We start from the raw sequence: 19,533 nt of genomic DNA, 5'->3' as shown, positions 1-19,533 counted from the left end.
GGCAGGCGGATTCCTAACCACTGCGCCACCAGGGAAGCCCCTTTTGGTCTATTTTGTTTATTGTTATATCCTCAGTGCTCAGAAGCATACCTAGCACATCATAAATACACATTACATATTTGTTGAGTGTAGAAACGAAAAAATGAAGCATTAAATGAAAAACTAAACTCTGCCCAGTCTTGAGCTACATGAGCATGGTGTGGAGAACAAGCTGCTTACTCTAAAGAAACGCATGATCCGTTTGGGAAGACAGTGCTGGGAGCACTGGCCATTCAGGTAGTTTTGCCGTGAGACACAGAGACTCACTCAAAAATATTCTCAGGGGACTTCCCTGGTGGCGCAGCGGTTAAGAATCTGCCTGCCAATGCAGGGGACACAGGTTCGAGCCCTGGTCCGGGAGGATCCCACATGCTGTGGAGCAACAAAGCCCGTGAGCCACAACTACTGAGCCTGTGCTCTGGAGCCCGCGAGCCACAACTACTGAAGCCCGCGCTCCACAACAAGAGAAGCCACCGCTATGAGAAGCCCGCACACTGCAACTAGGAGTAGCCCCTGCTCGCCGCTACTAGAGAAAGCCTGTGCGCAGCAACGAAGACCCAACGCAGCCAAAAAATAAATAAATAAATAAAATTAATAATTAAAAAAACATACTCTCAGAAATTGGGGTTGATTTTAAGGACACCTGTGGACTAAAATAGGTCCAAGAACCAGTAAGCCATCAGGAGCCAAGGGCAGCACTGGGAACCCCCTCCTTTTCTTTTCTCCCATGGTTTCCCTCTCCTACAGAGCCTCTGGCCCATCTCGGAGGCCCTGGTTTGTTCTCCTCACCTGCCAGGCTGCCCATCCCATTCCCCACTCTCTTGTCCAGATCCCACGAGGGCTGCTCTGCCTGATGTTCACTGTGCCCCTGTTGGGCAGGGCCTCACACCTCGTGGGTCACTGGACCCACCCAAGAGTGAGCTGCCCTTGACCAGGGACCTACTCTTACAGCCTCACTCTACTTTGCTGAGCAGGGACCCGGGTTCAGGTCAGTCAGCCAAGCTCAGGACAGGAATAATACAAGACGGTTTAGAATTCTTTGAAATTTATATGGATTACTTGTAATTATAGAAAAACTGAAAGTGTAGATAAGAAAAAATAGATTAAAATCCTAACTATTAAATCCTACTAAACTACTAAATCTACTATTAACATAACTACTAAATCCTACTATTAACATCTTGGTATACCCTTTTCCTGGCATACATAATATGCTCATTGTTTTTATAAACACTTTAATACACTGTATCTACTATGTATCTACTATGCATATTATTTTATATTTTTGTTTTTATCACATATTAATCGTATTTCATGAACATCATTCCATGTCATATCCAGAGATACATTGGTATTTAATTATTGAATAATGTTTCATTCTATAGGCATATTATAATTTAGTCAACCAATTCCCTGTCCTTGGATACTTAGGCCATACCTAGATTTTGCTATTATAAGAAAATGCTGAAGGGTAATTTTTTGGTATAAGTCCATGATTTACTTTCTTAGAATGAATTCCTAGAAGCAGAATTTCTGGGTTAAATGGCATAAATATTTTAAAAATAATAATAGCTGACATTTATTGAACACTTGCTATATACCAATTACTTTACATGTCACAGTCACAACATGCATATGAAGTAGACACCCTTATTGTACCATCCTGCAGATGAGGACACGTTCACAGAGACGTGAAATAACTTCCCTAAGATCCCACAGCAAGTAAGTGGCAGAACCAGGATTTGAATGCAGGAACTCTAGCATAGAGCCCTTAACTTCTAAATGGTACTGCCTCCCTGGAAGAATAGGACCTTTCTGTAGAAGGAGACGCCCTATTAGTGCCTTGAAGGAAGGGTAGCCGGCTATAAGCAGAGCTTTAACCCAGCAGGCCACATGCTACCAGTAGACAGACAGGCCACCTGCCACTGGTGGACCCATTCATTTATTTAACAAATGACATCAGGAGGGCTCCAATGAACAATAATGTCCCCCTTAGCAACATGCAGCTAAGATGTTTCATTTTTGACCCTTTCAAGGTAGAGTTGGCTTGCTGCCCTCTTAAGCCCAGCCAATAGCCCCTTGGTTGAGAAAATGTTGCCTTTACTCATGAAGGGACTGGCAATTGGGCTGGCGAGATCACTCATCTGTCTTAATAACTTGCGTTTCTGGAAAATTACCTGTACCTAAATATTATAGAAACCCACTCTAAAAATTGTAACATAAAGTCGATAAGTCCAACTTCAGGGTGATAGAAGGGACAAGAACGGGCAAAAGGGGGCTGTAAGTGACTCTCAAAGAGCGGGCTGGAGTGGGAGGCCAAGTGGCTGTCAGGCGGCTCTCTGATGGTTGAGTCACAGGTGAGCAGGTGTGTGCCTGGGCTGGGATAACAAGTCTAGACTTCATGAAATAACAGTCCTCCAGCCATCGGTGGCAGCAGGACTAGGTGGGACCCAGAAAGGCAAACATATCTTTTCACCTGGAGATAGTTTATGATGATGTGGAAACTTCACCTGAAAACTCTTGGCTTCCTCATAGGTACAGGGACCATATGTTCTCAACTAAGAATTGGTACAGTCATCTGAAACATAGTCATCTAATGAGTCAGAGCTTGTAGAAGGCCATTCCCAGGGAACACAGGAAAGTATACAGCACAGCTAGAGAACACCCGATTGCTTGACTTGAGAATTCTACCCCCTCCATCTTTTTAACTCCATACTTTTAAGATACTTACACAGATAAAATACATACATCTTTTAGGTCCATACTTTAAGATATTTATACAGATAAAAATACAACATTATGTCACATATGCAAGCATGTACTGAAAGGGCATCCACTAGGTTTGCCTTTGTCTGTTTTCCCCCCAGTCTCCTAGAACAGAGCTCCCCATATCTGTGTGGAGAATGAGGACCAGGCGGCAGCATCCCTGAAAAAACATCCTGCCCTGAGTTTATTGACTTGCCCATCACCTTCCATCCTACCAGGGTCTTTAAACCTGCTGCACTTTCTCAGGCTAGATGTCTGCAGTGGGCACTGTTAGGTCCCCCCATGGGCATGGTACCCACCCTCCCTCCTAAATGAACCCCAGTTCCATTCGGTGTCCCCTCCTTAGTGAGGCACTTGTGCTTCCAGGGGGGCTGGGACCATCCCCCTCTTCCAGAGGCTGGGTCTTGATGAAGTTAAGCCACTTTGAATGACCCTGTTCCTCTTACTAGGGATAGTTTAAGCCTGAACATGTGATACAATTCCAACCAATAAGAAATGAGAGGAGTCTGCTGAAGGGATTTGAGAAGATTAGCTCCTTAAAAGAGAGACAGGGATATTTCTTTTATGTGACATTTTTGTGTTTCTAAATGATACTTATAGCAGTGGCTGCCATTTTATAACCACAAGTTGATAACCTAAGGATAAGCCAGTGGATTTGCACTAAGGATGGTAAAGCAGAAACGTGGAGAGAAGCTGGGTTCTTGATGATGTCACTAACTTGGAGGCCATCCTATTGCAGGGCTTTTTGTTATGTAAAATAAATTTTCCTTGTTGTGTAAGAGCCAAAAACATTCCAATACAATCCCCCAATGTTTTCATACCCAAAGAGTTTCTGACCATCATTAGGTGATGTTGGAAGCATCCAGCATCTCCTCTCCACCTCCCTCTCTCCCAGCAAAAATATCCTAAAAGGCATCTTGGCTATGAATACAAATGAAGCAGAATTTCACCACATCCTGTTGGAGGTAGAAAGAGGTGGAGCCGATTGATACCAAATTTAGTTCTGAGAATTGTTGCCAGAACTCTATAACCGGAATTCTCAAAATCAGGATTCTGAGCCCTAGATTTGAAACATTGGTGGTAAGCCTTCAAGAATTATAATTTTTGGCACACCAAATGTTTCCAGATGTCTATTTATCTTTTATCTTCTTTTTTAAATTAAAATTTTTTTCATTCATTTACTTATTTTGGCAAAATATGAGGTCTCATTTCACGAAGATTTTGGCTACAAACTAGTGTCATTTCTTACTCCCAAATGCCCCACCTGTCCCTAATTCCTTCCAGGAACTTGCTGAGTTCTTACAAATTCATGATTTCCTGACAGCTGGCTGTCTTCTCTTCCCCAGGGTGAAGAGTTAGAAATCTCTGAGTCCTTAATATAGAAGTCTGGCAAAGAAGAAAAATCATTGGCTTAGGTTTCTGGGTATGAAATCATGAAGATAATGAATCACATAAAAGAAATCTGTTTCCTAAGAGGTTATCAACCGTTCAGTTAACTTCCACCATTTATTGAAAGCCTATAATATATAGGCTCTGGGGATTCAAAGACGTTTAAAGCATATCGTCTGACTTTAAAGAGTTGAAGGCCTAGTGGAAGTGTTCTAACCCTTCACAAAGAGGAGGAGAGAAGAGTGAGTTGTTTGTTTGGAAATCATGAATTTGTAGGTACTCAGCAAGTGCTACTTAGGAATTAGGGAATTAGAGATAGTTTAGATTAAGAACACCAGTTTTTAGCCAAAATGTTCATGAAATGGAACCTCGGATTTTTCACACACACACCCCCTCAATTTTAAAGTAGAGTGAGTAGGGTTAGGGTCTGGGAAGGCGTGGACTAATAAACACATCATTTTAGCACATACGCGCTAAATGCTAAAATGGGATCTTGTGCAGCATATAGGAGCACTGGGCCCAACCTGGTATGTGAGAAAACTTCTAGAAGACAGTACCTGGGCTACACTTTGGAGAAAGAGTTATCCAAGTAAAGAAAGGCGGGCATTAAGTAAGAAAGTAGAGGGAACAGTGATGGCAGTCACAGAGAAGTGAAACAATTTAGCATGTGAGACAGCTAAGTGCAACTTTGTGCCCAGGACAGAAAGAGGCTTTGGGGGCTGGGCAGGACCCAGAGGGCCAGGCCAGGCCTTAGACCCACCGCTGTGTACAACACCTTGGATGTGCACCCAGCCCCTTAATTTATTATTCTCCTTAATCCTGCTGCCTCCCTGGGGCTTAAAACAGGTAGAGCCTTCTCACATTGCTTTAGGAGGAAAATAGGGGTGATTCCAGGAAGGATTAGTCCTCAGGCTGCCCTCACCAAAGTAGGGAGTCAGGCCGAAGAGAGGGAGTTCTGTCTAACTGGCAGTGGCTCCCCTTCCCTGGACACATCTAAGTGAATGGGATGACTGCCAAATGGAGCAGCTCCCGCTCCCCCACCCCAGCCCAATCCACAGGCAGGACCCAGAAGAGTCCAGGGAGTGTTTAGGAATGAGGACTGCCAGGTCCCCCTCCAGTCAGAGAATGGGAACTGGCATTTTCAAAGCTCCCCATGTGATGTGGATGTCCAGCCAGGTCTCAAAACCATTCTTGAAGCAACATTTCTTACACTGTGTCCCAGGGACTTCCCTGGTGGTCCAGTGGTTAAGACTTCACCTTCCAATGCAAGGGGTGAGAGTTTGATCCCTGGTCAGGGAGCCAAGATCCCACATGCCTCAGGGCCAAAAAAACAAAACATAAAATAGAAGCAATGTTGTAACAACTCAGTAAAGACTTTAAAAATGGTCCACATCAAAAAATCTTAAAAAACAACAACAACAAAAAACCTGTGTTCCATTGTTCTGGGAGCTACTGGGTCAAACACATTTAAACAGTTGTCTTAATTACAGGACCTCTCAGTTTTCTTTATCTGCTACTACACTGTAAGACTCCCCAAGAGAAAGTGGGGCAAGGGAAGGAAGAAATGTATTGTATTATATTTTCTAAACGTATTTGACCATATGGTGTTTCTCTCTCTCTTTCTCTCCCTCTCCCTCTCTCTCTCTTTTGGCGGAGTATTTCTTAAGACTGGACTCCATGCAGCACTTATTTTGAGGAAAGCTGCTCTAGAAGCTCAGGAAAATGGTGTGTGATGGTTAATTTTATGTGTCACCTTGACTGGGCCACAGGGTACCTAGATACTGGCCAAACATTCTTCTTGGTGTTTCTGTGAAGGCATTTTGGGTGAGCTTAACATTTAAATCAGTAAATGAGTAAAGCAGATTGCCCTCCCTAATGTGGGTGGACCCTATCCAATCAGTTGAAGGCCTGAATAGCTGACCCTCCTCCAGGCAAGAGAAAATTCTTTCCTGTCTGACTGCCTTCAGACTGGGATATTAATTTTTTTTTTCCTGCCTTTAGACTTGAACTGAAACATTGGCTCTTCCTGGGTCTTGAGGCTGCCAGTCTTTGGACTGGAATTACACCATCACCGGGATATTAATTTTTTTTCCCTGCCTTTAGACTTGAACTGAAACATTGGCTCTTCCTGGGTCTTGAGGCTGCCAGCCTTTGGACTGGAATTATACCATCACCTCTCCTGAGTCTCCAGACTGCTGATTCATCCTGCAGATCTTGGGACTTGTCAGACAAGCCTCCATAATCTCAGGAGCTAATTCCTTATAAATAAATGTCTTTCTATCTACCTTTTGTAGGAGACCATACTAGGCTACCCCAGAACATGCTCTTGGCATAGAGATTATTTTGAGGAATAGTAAACACAGGAGAAGCTATAAAAAACAGACTAGAATTTACTCTTCGGTAAGGGAAATTTACATTTATTTTGAAAACATCTCAGTTTATGAGGGTGTTTCCTTCTCTGTACCTGAAAGAAAAGGAGGACTGAATTATCAGAGACATCAATGGAGAAGACATCGATTCAAATCTGTATAACAAACTTTGCTTTTTTTTATCACACTTTTCCTGATCTCCCCCATAATTGGCCTCCCCACACCCTTGTTTCTTTGATTTAGCTGAAGATGGTATTTAAGCCTGAATTCTAAGATACTTCTTTGAGAGTTTCTGGGTGTCTCCCATGTATACATGAGATATACATGTTAATAAACTTCTGTCTTTCTCTTGTTCATCTGTTTTGTTACAGGGACCCCAGCTGAGAATTTTGAAGGGTAGAAGGAAAATAATTCTTTTTCCGCCCCTACTCTATCATCTATCTGTCTCTCTCTCCATCCATCCATCCATCCATCCATCCATCCATCCTATTGGTTCTGGTACTCTGGAGAACCCTGACTGATCCTGGTGACCTCCATCACTCACTGCAGGAGTGGGGCGAAGGCAAGGCACGCTGCCTCCCACCAGCTGGCCAGAGAGTGCCATGTACCAGGAGCCCTCATGGTGACAGGCAGCAGCCTTGATGCATGAAACCTACCTGGTGAGTACTTCCTTCCAGAGCCAAGGCTTTCTCTAGGCACCTGGGAAGGGATGACCACCTTCTCCCCAGGACGCTGCTTCTTACTCAGGAGGTAGTTACAAGGCCTGGCTGGTACACTGTGATGTGTGGGCTCCAAAGGGAGGGATTGGATTCTTTATGGAGTTCTAGAATTGACCAAAGGACCCTCCCTTCCCCCAACCCCTTCCTGCTTACTCAGGTGCTTCACAGGGACAAAAGTGGGTCCATAGAGCAGTCACAGGACACCTCACGGGGGCACAGTGCTGTTGCCCGAATAAGCTGAAGGCCCAAATGTGTCGAAAAGGAAGCAAACTAGAGCTGCTTCCCTCACAGGAACCTGCCTGCTCTGGAAGATGGTGCTCAAGCTCTGGAAAGGCGGCAGCTAAGGGAGACCCTTGTTTCGTTACCTGACATGGTGTCATCTAATGCAGAAGTTGCTGCGGGTCACACTGTGGGGCTGCCAGTGATGACGGGCTAAATCCTGCCAGGACCCCTTTCCTGTGTGGCGGCTGGCCTGAGAGAGCAGTGCAGTGTGCTCCAGAGCTGGGCAGAGCTGGGAACTGAGTGAGGATCAGATCCCTCACTGGGGTTCAGAAGTGTGTCGCACAGCAGCCTGCCAGCCAGCTGGGAATGGGACACACCCAGCTTACCACTGAAGCTGAGATGGAGGTTTGAGCCTGGAAGACTTAACTTCAGGAGAAGGAAGGAAAGATTGTGGAAAGAATGAAAAGAGGGAAGGAGAAGAGAAAAAAGAGAATTTAAAAAAAATCTCCTGCACTTGCTCTGGGCTGGGTGCACACATTTTCTCATCAACGCTCACCGCAGCTGCAGGAGGAGAGTGCTGTTATTACTCCCAGGACATGCAGACATAAATGGGAAGTACACTGGGTCGCCCAGCGAGGGTTCTAACTCCCACCTACCTGGCTGCAGGGTCTGGGTGCTGCGTGGGAAGGAAGAAGGTGAGATGGAGGGGACAGAGGACAGATGTTGGCAGCAAGATACACAGAGAGACCAGCTCCTGGCTGCTCGGCACGGAGGATGGTTCCTGGGTTCACAGGGCTGGAAACGAGAGCAACGAGGGGATGGAGTGTCAGGTCCCCCAGGGTGAAAGAGGGCACTTCTTTAGCATCTAGGGTGAGGGCTCCAGACAACCATCTAATGTTTTCTCTGGATTCTTCTCCCTGGAAACATGTGCTTTGTAAGTTGCACTCTTTCTTTTGATGTCTGTCTTCTCTCTGTTTATTGACCTGTTTTCTTGGAGCTGCTAAGAAGGGCCGTGGCCTGTGGCCTCTTTTCCTCTGAGTGGAACCAGGAATTGGGAACAATGGGAGCAAGACGGGAGGGGCCTGTAAGGCCTGCGGGTGGCCAGGAGAATGCTCAGGGCCTCGTGGGAATCTGGCCCACCCACGGCGCCCTTCCATCAGTGGAGCTTTCCCTATTAACCGCAGACCCAGAGGCGTGTCAGCAGACCCACGTCCTCTGCAATTTCCGTGGGCCCAAATGTTTCTCCTGAGGCCCGTGTCTTTGCCAGAATGGGCAAAGGATCCTGTGGCCGGAGGGATAATCGGAGATGTGTGGGCGGGGCAGATGTCCACATCTGACAAGAGCAGCAGTTTAAGCAGCCTGGAGAAAATTTCAGTCAGGCAAGGAGACTTCTGTATCAATCTCCCGCTGTTCCTTGGCCATAACTTCATGCTGGATATTGCTCAACAGTCCCACCAGTCACACGGAGCCCCATCCCAAAACCATGTGGAAACGAAATCTTATCTTCACCCTGCTGCCTGGGAAGCCTGCTTTCGGCCTCCGGGCCGGGTTCTTCCCGCTTTCTCGGGGGGTTAAGGAGGCTGCCATGGCCGTCAGGCTGACCTGCAGCCTCTCCCCGCTCTCTCCTCTGCTGAGTGTTTAGCACCTGGACCTGCATCTGGTCTTGCTGTTTTCCAAGGACGTGCACAGGCCTGAGAGGAAACGGTCAGCCTGGAGGGAAATCAGGTGGGCGAAAGTGAAAATGAATCTCCTTTACGTTCCTCTTGGGTTTCCGTTCATGGTATTACTGAAACCAGGGTCAAGAGGTTGCCTAGTTCATAACCCGGGACAGATCCACTCCAGAGGACTGCATGGGCCGGCAGGGCGGCCGCGTGAGCACTGCCCTGATGGCCGCGTGGGCGGAGCCACACTTGCCCGCAGCAGCGAAGCAGGTGGCCGCCTGCCTTCTGTGCAAGTGGGTCCCCCCCAGGCTGGATCCTTGTACTTGCTCGAAGCCGGCTGATAACCAACCCCTGAACCTTTGTGTGCGTGTTTTAACAGCGTTATTGAGATATAATTCATCTACCATACAATTCACTCTTTAAAGTGTACAATTCAGTGGCTTTTAGTATATTCACTGGGCTGTGCAGCTATCACCACTCTCTAATTCCGAACATTTTCATCATCCCCAAAAGCAATCCCACACGCCTTAGCCATCACCCCCTCTAATCTTCCCCATCCCCCTAGACCTAGGCAACCACTAATCTGCTTCCCATCTCTATAGACTTGTTGATTCTGAACATTTCATATACATGGAAATCATGCAGTATGTGTTTTTTCAGGCTGGCTTCTTTCACTTAGCATACTAGTTTTCAGGTTCATCCATGTTGTAGCATGTAAAAGTGCTTCACTGGTTTTTATGGTGAAAAACATTCCATCGTGTGGATGTACCACGTTAATTTAGCCATTCATCATGGACATTTGGGTTCTTTCCACCTTTGAGCTATTGTGAATAATCTGCTATGAACATTCATGGACAAGTTTTTGTGTGGACATGTGTTTTCTGTTCTCTTGGGTATATACTTTAGGAGTGGAATTGCTAGGTCACATGGCAAACTCTGTTTAGTCTTTTGAGGAACTGCCAGACTGTTTCCCAAGTCACAATTTCAATGTACCATTTTGCATTCTTTCCAGCAATTTGTGAGGGTTTTAATTTCTCTACAACCCCAACAGCCATTGTTTATTGTCTTTTTCTGGGTGTGAAGTGCTATTTCATTGTGGCTTTGACTTGCATTTCTTTGATAGCTTGACCTTTTGTTTTTGAGAGATTAAATCTGTTTTAGAACTTTAAACATTTTGTCTTTCAACCCAGTCTCATGCTCTTGGCTCCCAGAGGAGTGGAAACTTTTCTCTGAGCCATGATAGCATCAACTCCTTGACCACCCTGAAAAACTGGGGGTTCTTTCTGTCATTTTTTGAGATTCCTCACCACTAACCCCTTGTCAATTGCTCTTCTTCGAACTTTCCACATCTCTCTTTAAAAAAGCCTGGATTCTTCAACAAGTTAATAGCAGAAAGAAAAAAAAAATGTGAGGGAATATTGTTCTAAATTTAAAAACACATGAGACATAACAACCAAATGTAATGTGGGTGTTGTTTTTGTATCATGATTTAAACAAACTGACAGTAAAAAGACATTTGGGGGGCATTCTGAGAAAACTGGGTATGTACAAAGGATCAGATGACAGCAAAGAATTGTTGCTAATTATGTTAGGCATGATGATTGTGTTGTGGTTAGACAAGAAAATGTTCACATTTTAAAGAGATAACTACTAAAGTAGGGATAAAATGACACAATAGCTAAAATTTTCTTTAAGATATATCAGAAAGGAAAAAAAAGAAATAGATGAAGCATGGATAGCAAAATTTGGATGATGGAATATGGAAATTTACTTTTCTCTCTACTTTTATACATGCTTGAAATTTTTTATGATAATAGTGATAAAAACAATGGAGACACCCTAAGAACTGAATGTTAACTGTAAAATGAAAAACTTGATCAAATATTTGGGTCCCAGACTGAACACTGTTCACCTATGTTTGGTTGAAATCTTATTAGGTCTGATACGTGAAAAGTAACTGATCTGAGTGTATCTTATGTATTGTATTTTAACTTACAACTTACAATATTAGCCAATGTTTTGATATTGGGTAAAGGCTTTTTTTTTCTTTTTGAGTATGGGGTCTGTTGAGTGGCATTTGTGTTGTTTCTCTTACATAGATTCCAGCCATAGTGTCTCATCTACAATTTTTCATTCTGCTTTCGTCAAAGTGGAACAAGAAGATATAGACGCTACAGAGCAATCTGAGTGCTGAATCTTTCTATATATTTATTATTTTCACCAAACACCAAAACTTTTTCCGCAAGCCAAAACTGACTGCAAATATCTTTAGGAATTTAACTTAGTTTACTCCTTATAAGCTAAACACTTTGGCTTTTATATAACCAACAGCTGTCTGTTTTGCACTTGTATTTAATTGATGTTTATAGCATTTGAGTAAATCGCCTCACCGCAATTACAAGGACTGCTACCATAAACAGACTGGGAGACAAGCGCAGTTGAGATTCTCGGTGAGCCCAGAGCTCAGCTGGTGGCAGCAAAGGGCATGGTGCAGGCTCTGAGTGTGGGGCGTCCACCAGCACGTTTTGTAGGAAGGTGGAAAGCGTGGTTAATGTAGTGGGCTAGGAGGAGGTCAGTTACAAAAGCTGCTCCTCTATTTGGGAAAATTTGAATTAGCTGACTGAATTTTTCCTCTTACATCAAATTCTTTGAGTGATGGGTACCTGGCCAACAAGCGTGCTGAGTCTGGGGAAGGTCGATGTGGTGCCCGCAGACTGTAGTTCATTCCACACACGGGCACGTGGCTGGGGCCAGAAGCAGCACGCAGGGGAAGGGAGCTGGCACGTGAGGTGAGGAGGGTGAGCTTTTCCATCAAGTAGCGTCGGAGGTTGCCCTTTCCTCTCCAGAGATTAAATTTGTTCACCTGGTTCCCACAACAACTTATGCTAAGAATGGGGGCCAGTGACTAAAATTCAAGCCTCTGGGCTCAGTCGCAGCCTCCTCCTCCTCAAAATTCAGCTCACCCAGGGGTGAGGCTGGGAGTAGCTGAGTATTTGTTTCTCACTGCCAGGTGGCTTGGCGGCCAGATCCTTGTAGAACATGATATGCTCTTTGCGGGAGCGAGAGAGAGAATAATTATGAATCATAGAACATCAGAGTTGGAAGGGGCTCACTCCAACCATCCCATTTTACAGATGAGATTACACTCTAGATAGAGGGTATGGCTCATTATCAACTTGACCGACGTGCTGACCATGTGCAGCTAATAAAAATATGCTAATGACATATTAATTCCAAACTTCTGCCCCCAGTTCTCTGAGCTCAGAGGGACACTATATTGCTGGATGTTAATAAAGGAGCAAAGTGGCCATTGAAGTGCTGACAAGGTGGCTCCAGCATGTAAAAGAGACTCATTGTTGAGTGAGAAAAGATCTTCAGTGACCTTGTAGCCCAAAGCTTTTACTTTGTGGTTGAGGATGTCCAAGCTCTGAGCAGGTAGTGAACGGATTAGCTGAAGAATGAACTAGGAGAAGGCAATAAATTTTAAAATCCTGGAAATTCTTCAGTTGAAATAGGTACTACCTGGGCTGCTAAGAGCCCCATGTTGTCTGAGTTAACTTTATCTCATGCATCTCTATCTCCAGCGTCTGGCACAGCACACAGTACGTTCTTGATAAATGTCTTTTAACTGAATTATGAAGCTTATCATTTAAGGCAACACAGCGTAAGGCACAATGGATATTCCATACAGAGATTAAAATGTAGTCAAGACCACAGTTGGTTGAAGGGGTAGGAAATTCTTCCTGGAGGAGGTAGCATTGAGGTGGACCTTGAAAAATGGGTGGAATTTTGAGGGGTGGGTTATACGGGTAGGAAGTGGGAAGAGAATGTTGTCCGCAGTGGGGACAGCATGTTAAGGATGCAGAGGGCAGGGTGCCTGGGGTTCGGGAAGCGTCTGGACATCCAGTTACACCCAGTTGGCTGCAGTGCAGCGCTGGAACAGGGGAGTAGGGCTGGTGGGCTCGCCACCAAGGGCCCAGAACTTTGTCCTTAACTCATCACGAGGCTCTGGAGAAGCTTACGATTTTGAGGGTTGGGAAGGACATACAAGACCCATCATTAGGAAAGAGACCCTGCAAGAAGCCAACAGGTCACAGACAGGAATTTCCCCACTGCATCCAAATGCTCTGGCTCTACAAAAAGGTCAGAAAAACACTGGTGACTGTCTTCTTTGGGAAATACTTTCAGACCATTTAAGCCATCAGGGAGATAAGCATCCTTATGATGGTTCTGGTGATCCAGGCCCATTCTGGCTCAGGAAGCACAAGGACTCACAAAGATCAGCTACGCCGGAGGAAAATATTTGCTAAACAGTCTCAGTTCTTCATAAAAGTTCAGGATGAGTTCAAATTTGGGGCTGAGGCTGGAGCCAACGCGGATTTTATCAGCACCTGTTTGCTCCGAGACTTTAGAAGAAAGGTTGTTTGTATTAGTACTGTTGATGCCGATGGAGGAACCAGTAATGACCATTTATTGAATGTCTCCTCTTAGGCACTTATGTACATTTTCCCTCATCTTTTTGGCAATTTTGGAAGGTGCATAGCTTTAGGGGTGTGTGGTAGCTATCGATGTTGTCTTTCTAGCAAGCTTTTCTTTCACCCTCCTTTTGGTGGCCACGTGACGGAGGACAGGCCAATCTTGAACCAAGGAGTGGGCATAGGACCCAACCTGCACCAATCACAGACCTCTCCTGAGACTGATACCCTGATGTTGGGGAGAGAAGCACTTCCTGCTGGGTTAAGCTGAGGCTGAGGCTGAGGTGACCACTGTGACAACTGCACTACAGTCTGGTGTCTACCTCTGCCCGGTCCTGTTTCCTTTACTCCCTTACAGGTGTGGGACCTGAGCACTCACCTCAAACACCTTCTTGCTTGTTTATCTATTTCTCAGAGTGGTCTCCTAGGGAACAGACCAAAGAGGAAGAGGAGGCGGATGATAGTGGTGGTGGCGAGGTGCTGATGTCCGTCTTTACAGAGGATTTTTCTTCTATTCCATAGTATAATTAAAAATAAAAATACAAGCATTCAGGAAGACTTCAGAGTCCATCTGAAATCTTTATGCGAGGAAGGCTTAAACCTACAAACTTTCCATCAGCTGCCAAGAGAGCTAGGATAGTTTGGAGGTGGTTTTGCCTAAAGGCTGAGGAATGACCCAGGTGGCCTTTCAAAGATGCTTCTGACTTAGAGTTTCTGTCAATTATGTTTTACATACCTAAGAGCTGCTTCGAATGGATGATTTCAGAAAAGTTTTCAGTTTGCATGGGTTGAGATTCAATGCTCTTTTTGCTGAGTGGGCATGGGTGACGAGTGCCTCAATACACAGCGGGTGATGCAGCCATTGGCCAGCCCGTGAACTCCAGTCACCCTCACCGCTCCATCTCTGACATGATGGCTGTTCTCGGGTCTACAGCGGGCAAATCTGAAGCAAGCATTCCAAGATCTAAGCTACCAGTAACCCTCTCCAGAACAGGGCAGAGACCGTCCCAGCAAAGCTCTGTGATCAGGGGCTGGGGCTGCCTCACATCCTCCAAGGGGCCGAGTGGGGCCTGAAATCAGCCTGCGCTCTGCTTGCTGAGCTGTGTGCCAGCAGCCGCTGCGCCCACCTGGAGGACAGGCTTCCTTTCTCCAGTCTTCACACGGGCACCACACTGACTAGTTTCTCCTGCCGGGAACACACCTTCCCTCCTTTGTAATCATTTTCCCATGTGAATTTAAAAGGAGCCTAGGGCCCCAGCATGAATGATTGTCAGGACCTGGGACACACCTGTAATGGGTGGGTTTGTTCACAGTTCACGAGGCATAAAGATTTAATTTGTTTTCACATTAAATAGGCTGATTAGATATGACAACTCAATTTCTCATTGTCCTCTCAGTGACGAAAAGGATTTGGAGCACTTTTGATTCATGCAGAAAGTTCATGGAGTTTACCTGTAGACTTAGCTCACAATCAGACAAAGAGATTAGAGCTGGGCATGTAGAGTTTATTGAAAAGTTTAGAGTGAGACCAAAGAAAAGTAAATATAATTTTTCTTTGTTTCTTTTCTTATGCCCATGCCAAAATATACAGAGTAGTCAACATCTTGAGAACTTTGCGTGGAGGTAACTTCCTCCCTGTACTGCAAGTACCTGAAGGTGAAGGTGGGGTTCTGCCAGAGGCACGCTGCAACCCAGGCCTCATGGCTGGGGCCTCTGGGTCACTCAGAAAGGGCACATAGACTCCATGTAAGGGACAGGGCTGGCCACTTCTGGTAAGTTACATCCGCTTCAGTGACACATAGACTGAGGGGCCTGAGGCTGGTGGGAGCATTTAGCACGTTTGTGCCCCAGACCCTCATCCTGAGTAGGACAGGACGAGCCTCTCTGGACATACTAGAGAAATGAGAAAAGAACTTGGCCTTGAGCTGTTCTCCAGATCCATGTGATTGAATAATATTAATAAACAAATACATAAAACTAATATCACAAATGAACAAGCTAGCCTGAATGACAGGCCTGGGGGTATCACTTGCTTGGTGCAATTTGAGCAGCTCCGCCTTTGAGTTTGACATTGCTTTTCTTGAGGAACTTCTTTCTAATGGGAACGGAATGTAGTAGGTCACTATACCTTAGCAAGAGTGAGTTTGTCATCTGGAACCAAGGGAACAAGAAGAGAGGTCTGGAAGTTGTATGAGGGTTGGAATGATTGTTAACAAACGCAAGTTCGTGTACCTGACACACAGTGAGGCCAAACAAACCAAAACGTTGAAGTTCGGAGCAGAGGAAGGTTTATTGCAGGGCCATGCAAGGAGAATGGGTTACTTATGCTTAAAAAACTCCAAACTCCTCAAAGGGTTTTCACAAAGCATTTTTTTTTTTCTGTTTTTTGGCCACGCAGCATGCGGGATCTTAGTTCCCCAAGCAGGGATCGAACCCATGCTCCCTGCAATGGAAGCACGGTGTGTTAACCACTGGACCACCAGGGAAGTACCCCACAAAGCATTTTTAAAGGTCAGGTGATGGAGAGATGTCCCAGGGTATGTGATCAGTTCGAGCACAATTTTCTGATTGGTTGACGGTGATCAATCCTTAGGCGCCAGAAAGTCTGGGGGCTATGTGCTCATGATCATCGAGTAGTTAATTTCTTCCATTTGGTGGTGGTTTCTAGCATCTGAAAAACTCAGGAAATATGCATGAAATTCTATCTGGGTACTTCAGAGAGGAGCTACAGCTGAGGATCTGGGGAGGGGTCTGTCCCGGGAAGGCCTCATATGGTCCTGCTGGGTTACATGATGGTGGGGGAACAGGAAGTGAAGGGGGGAGAGGGCTTGATGGGTAAGTTTGTCCCCCTCCTGCAAGCTCACCTTTTTCATGAACTTGTTTTGGGTTAAAAGGGCAGGCTATGTTCAGTCTTAGCCTCTGTTTTGCAGCAGTGAGTTGGGAGAGGTGGATTTCCTTGTTTCTGTACAACAGTGCCTCAGACTTCTCAACATAAACAACAAATCCCACAGCCTGAGTCAGGCTTGGGCCGTGGGACCCCACTAGGATCAGGGAACAGCAGACTTACTAGAAACCGAGCCTCCCTGAGCAAATCTATTTTGAATTCCAAAGTTAGCAGGAAGCATCTAAGAAAATAAATGCAGCAGAAATAACTGTTAGCAGAGCACAGCTGCTCTATTTGTTCTGTGGGATTAGATACCTACAGAAAGCCCTCCTCTTGCAAACAGTAGGATTTGGAGAAAAGAAGCAACAAGACATCCAGAGAGTGTATAGCTCCGGATTATCTGAGTTCCTTGTGTTCCAAAATGTTTTTCTGCACAAAAGATCCTAAATCACATGGCAATCCACCCATGATGCACTTACCCACCCATCTCTCTACCCATCCATTCACCTGCCCCCCCATCCAGTCATCCATCCATCCATCCACCAAATGCTTCTTGATACCCATTACATGTGTCAGGCCAAGGACAGTCAGCCACATATACCCATCTACTCACTTGGTGGGCAGGAAGTAGGTCGTTCTTTTCTTTGGTAAAGGAAATAGCTGGCAGACATACTAAGGCCCAGTAAGATGCAGTATAGCATAGACATAAAGAGCATAGGCTCTGGAGTTAGCTGTGATTTAATCATGATTCTGTCACTTTCTAGCCACGTAGGAAAGTTACCTAACCTCTCCTCAAGTGCCTCAGTTTCCACTTCTGTCAAGCGAGAGGATAATAATAGTTCCTACCCTATAGGTGAGACAATGAACGAAACGTGCTTAGCATGGTGCCTGGCACGTACAATGTGCCCAGTGCAACTTAGCTAGTGATATGCAAAGTAGGAATCTGAATAGAACCACAGTGAAATCTGCAGAGTCTAAAGAGGTAGTGAGAAAGGGGAGTTTCCCAAAAGGCAGAAAAATGTGTCAGAGGCCAAAACCAGGCTCTGCAGACACTTTACAAACACCCCAGCCACTGGGCATGTAGAGATGAAGTTGATGGTGGAGGAGGTGGGGGCAGGGGGGAGTTAAAACCTAGGGTTTTTTCACTATGTTTGTCTTCATGTTCCCAGAGGCTTAGCAACAATTCAAGCCAACAGTTCTGTCAAAAAGGGTTCCAGTGGGGAAAGCCAGGGAATGGGGAATGTGCCCAGAAGAGTAGAGGGGGCAGATCAGAAGACCTAGGAGGCAGAAATCTTGTAGGATCCTAAAAAGGGCAAATTGACAGCTAGGGGAGCCTGCAAAGGCTTCGAGAGTCAAGGCACATCAGAGCCGTTGAGCGTGCGGGGTCCTGGCTCTTTTCTATTAAACATTCCCCAGGGAAGCAGTGATAAAGAGGAGAAATTGGAGGAGAGACAAAGCCCAGGTCTAAGGCCGAGGGTTCTATGGCCGTGACCACAGCAACTTCTATTTTATAATCCCACCTGAATGTCTGGAGAAAGAAGAGACCCTGTTTAAGAATCACACTTCGGGGTGATACAGAGAAGCCAGATACTGTCTCTGGCGGAGGAGAGAGGTAAACACCCTAAAGAAGTCCCACAGTCTTCTTTTGACCAGCTGGTCTCTGGAAAACGGGAGTTAGGATTGGAACGGGGGAGGATGCCGTGATTAGTAGGAAAAGCCTCCCTCTGATTCTGGGACCTGCAATTAAACTTCTCTGGGACTCTTTCTGTGTGTCTTGAAGGTAGAGGGTAGGTGCCTGGACACCCCTGCAGATGGCAGGGAGGCCCACCATCTGACTGCCTCCATCTCAGGAGGACAAGATTGATGCAAAAGCCTGAGGAAGACTGGAGACCCAGGGCAAAGGAAAAAGGATTACTGTACTGAAGAATTCTGCCTGCTGGTGGTGGAACTGCTCTGGGAGAGAGCCAGGCTGCAGGGGAAGGTGCTAGTTATCTCCAGGCTTACACAGTACAGAGTGTACTGCTTGAGGGGCAGACACTCCTCAGATTCCAGCAGGGCTGCCCTGAAGATGCTGGGACAAACTGGTTGAGTTTGTCCAGTATGTGCCACGTGCACAACACCCAAAGAATCCCACCTTATCCTTTAAGATCATCAAGGTTGGCTCAAATACCCATTCCAAGACCGGTGGAAAGTACAAGTCACCCCCAAAGATATCTGCAAATTCTAAGAAGGCTTGTTCATGGGCAGCCTTGGCTCTGAGTTCCTGCTTCCCCTGAATTAGTTCCATGTCTGACTCTGCTCCCTGTTCTGTAGCTGCTGTCCTGGTTTTACATCACAGTGACCCTGTGGAACGCAGCCCTTTCCCTTGGTTTCCCCTAAGAAAGCTGCTCCTACCAACCTGTGTGAAAGCTTGTGAAACAGACTCTCCTGAAGGCACAAGGAAGCTACGGAGGGGATTACATCCGAGCAGAACAACCGACTTCAGATCCTGAAGCAGACTTCCTTGTTTGTAAGGGTTTGTTGGCCTCTCGATAATGTGGCTTGTCATCTTCCTTCTCCCTCCACAACTAGTGGAGACCAAGATGCTGATGTCAAAGGTGTGTTGGAAGAGTTTGATCAAAAGTACTGCATTGTGAGTCGGTCAAAGCAATATTTCTACATTATAACCCTGTTGTGATTTTTTAATATATGATTTAAACTATTAGCCTCTTAATTGCTCTTTATAAATTAATACATATCATGTGATTTTAAGTATGTATATGTAATTAAAACAACGCATGAACTGTTATACACAGACGTGTCTATTTCATTTATATCCTGACACATTTTTGTATTCTCATCAACCAAATCTTATCTTAAATGCTCACTGGGTAAATAAGGATGCTCTAATATTCAGAGTTACCTCACCCTCAGCACTCACCCAGTGTTTTGTGTCCACTACTTCACTCTCCTTGAAGTGATAGCTATATCTTCTTTTTTTTTTAACATCTCTATTGGAGTATAACTGCT

General features: G+C 45.4%; 2 long non-coding RNA genes across 2 annotated transcripts in view; both read left to right on the top strand.

Moving 5' to 3' along the window:
* LOC132368086 (uncharacterized) overlaps positions 1-7,629 on the top strand; it is a 126,861-nt gene extending 119,232 nt beyond the window's left edge. The window contains exons 2-3 of the long non-coding RNA XR_009503917.1: positions 6,935-7,222; positions 7,440-7,629. This is a non-coding gene — a long non-coding RNA (uncharacterized LOC132368086). The remainder of the gene's footprint in view (positions 1-6,934; positions 7,223-7,439) is intronic.
* A 10-nt stretch (positions 7,630-7,639) lies between these two features.
* Positions 7,640-19,314, top strand: LOC132368068 (uncharacterized). The gene is made up of 2 exons (XR_009503914.1): positions 7,640-9,229; positions 18,305-19,314. It is a non-coding gene; the product is annotated as an uncharacterized LOC132368068 (long non-coding RNA).
* Positions 19,315-19,533: the final 219 nt, after the last annotated feature.

Source organism: Balaenoptera ricei, chromosome 1 (assembly GCF_028023285.1).
Source record: "Balaenoptera ricei isolate mBalRic1 chromosome 1, mBalRic1.hap2, whole genome shotgun sequence".
NCBI lineage: Eukaryota > Metazoa > Chordata > Mammalia > Artiodactyla > Balaenopteridae > Balaenoptera > Balaenoptera ricei.
The sequence above is the reverse complement of the archived record's forward strand: the minus strand, read 5'-3'. Positions and strand labels throughout refer to the sequence as shown.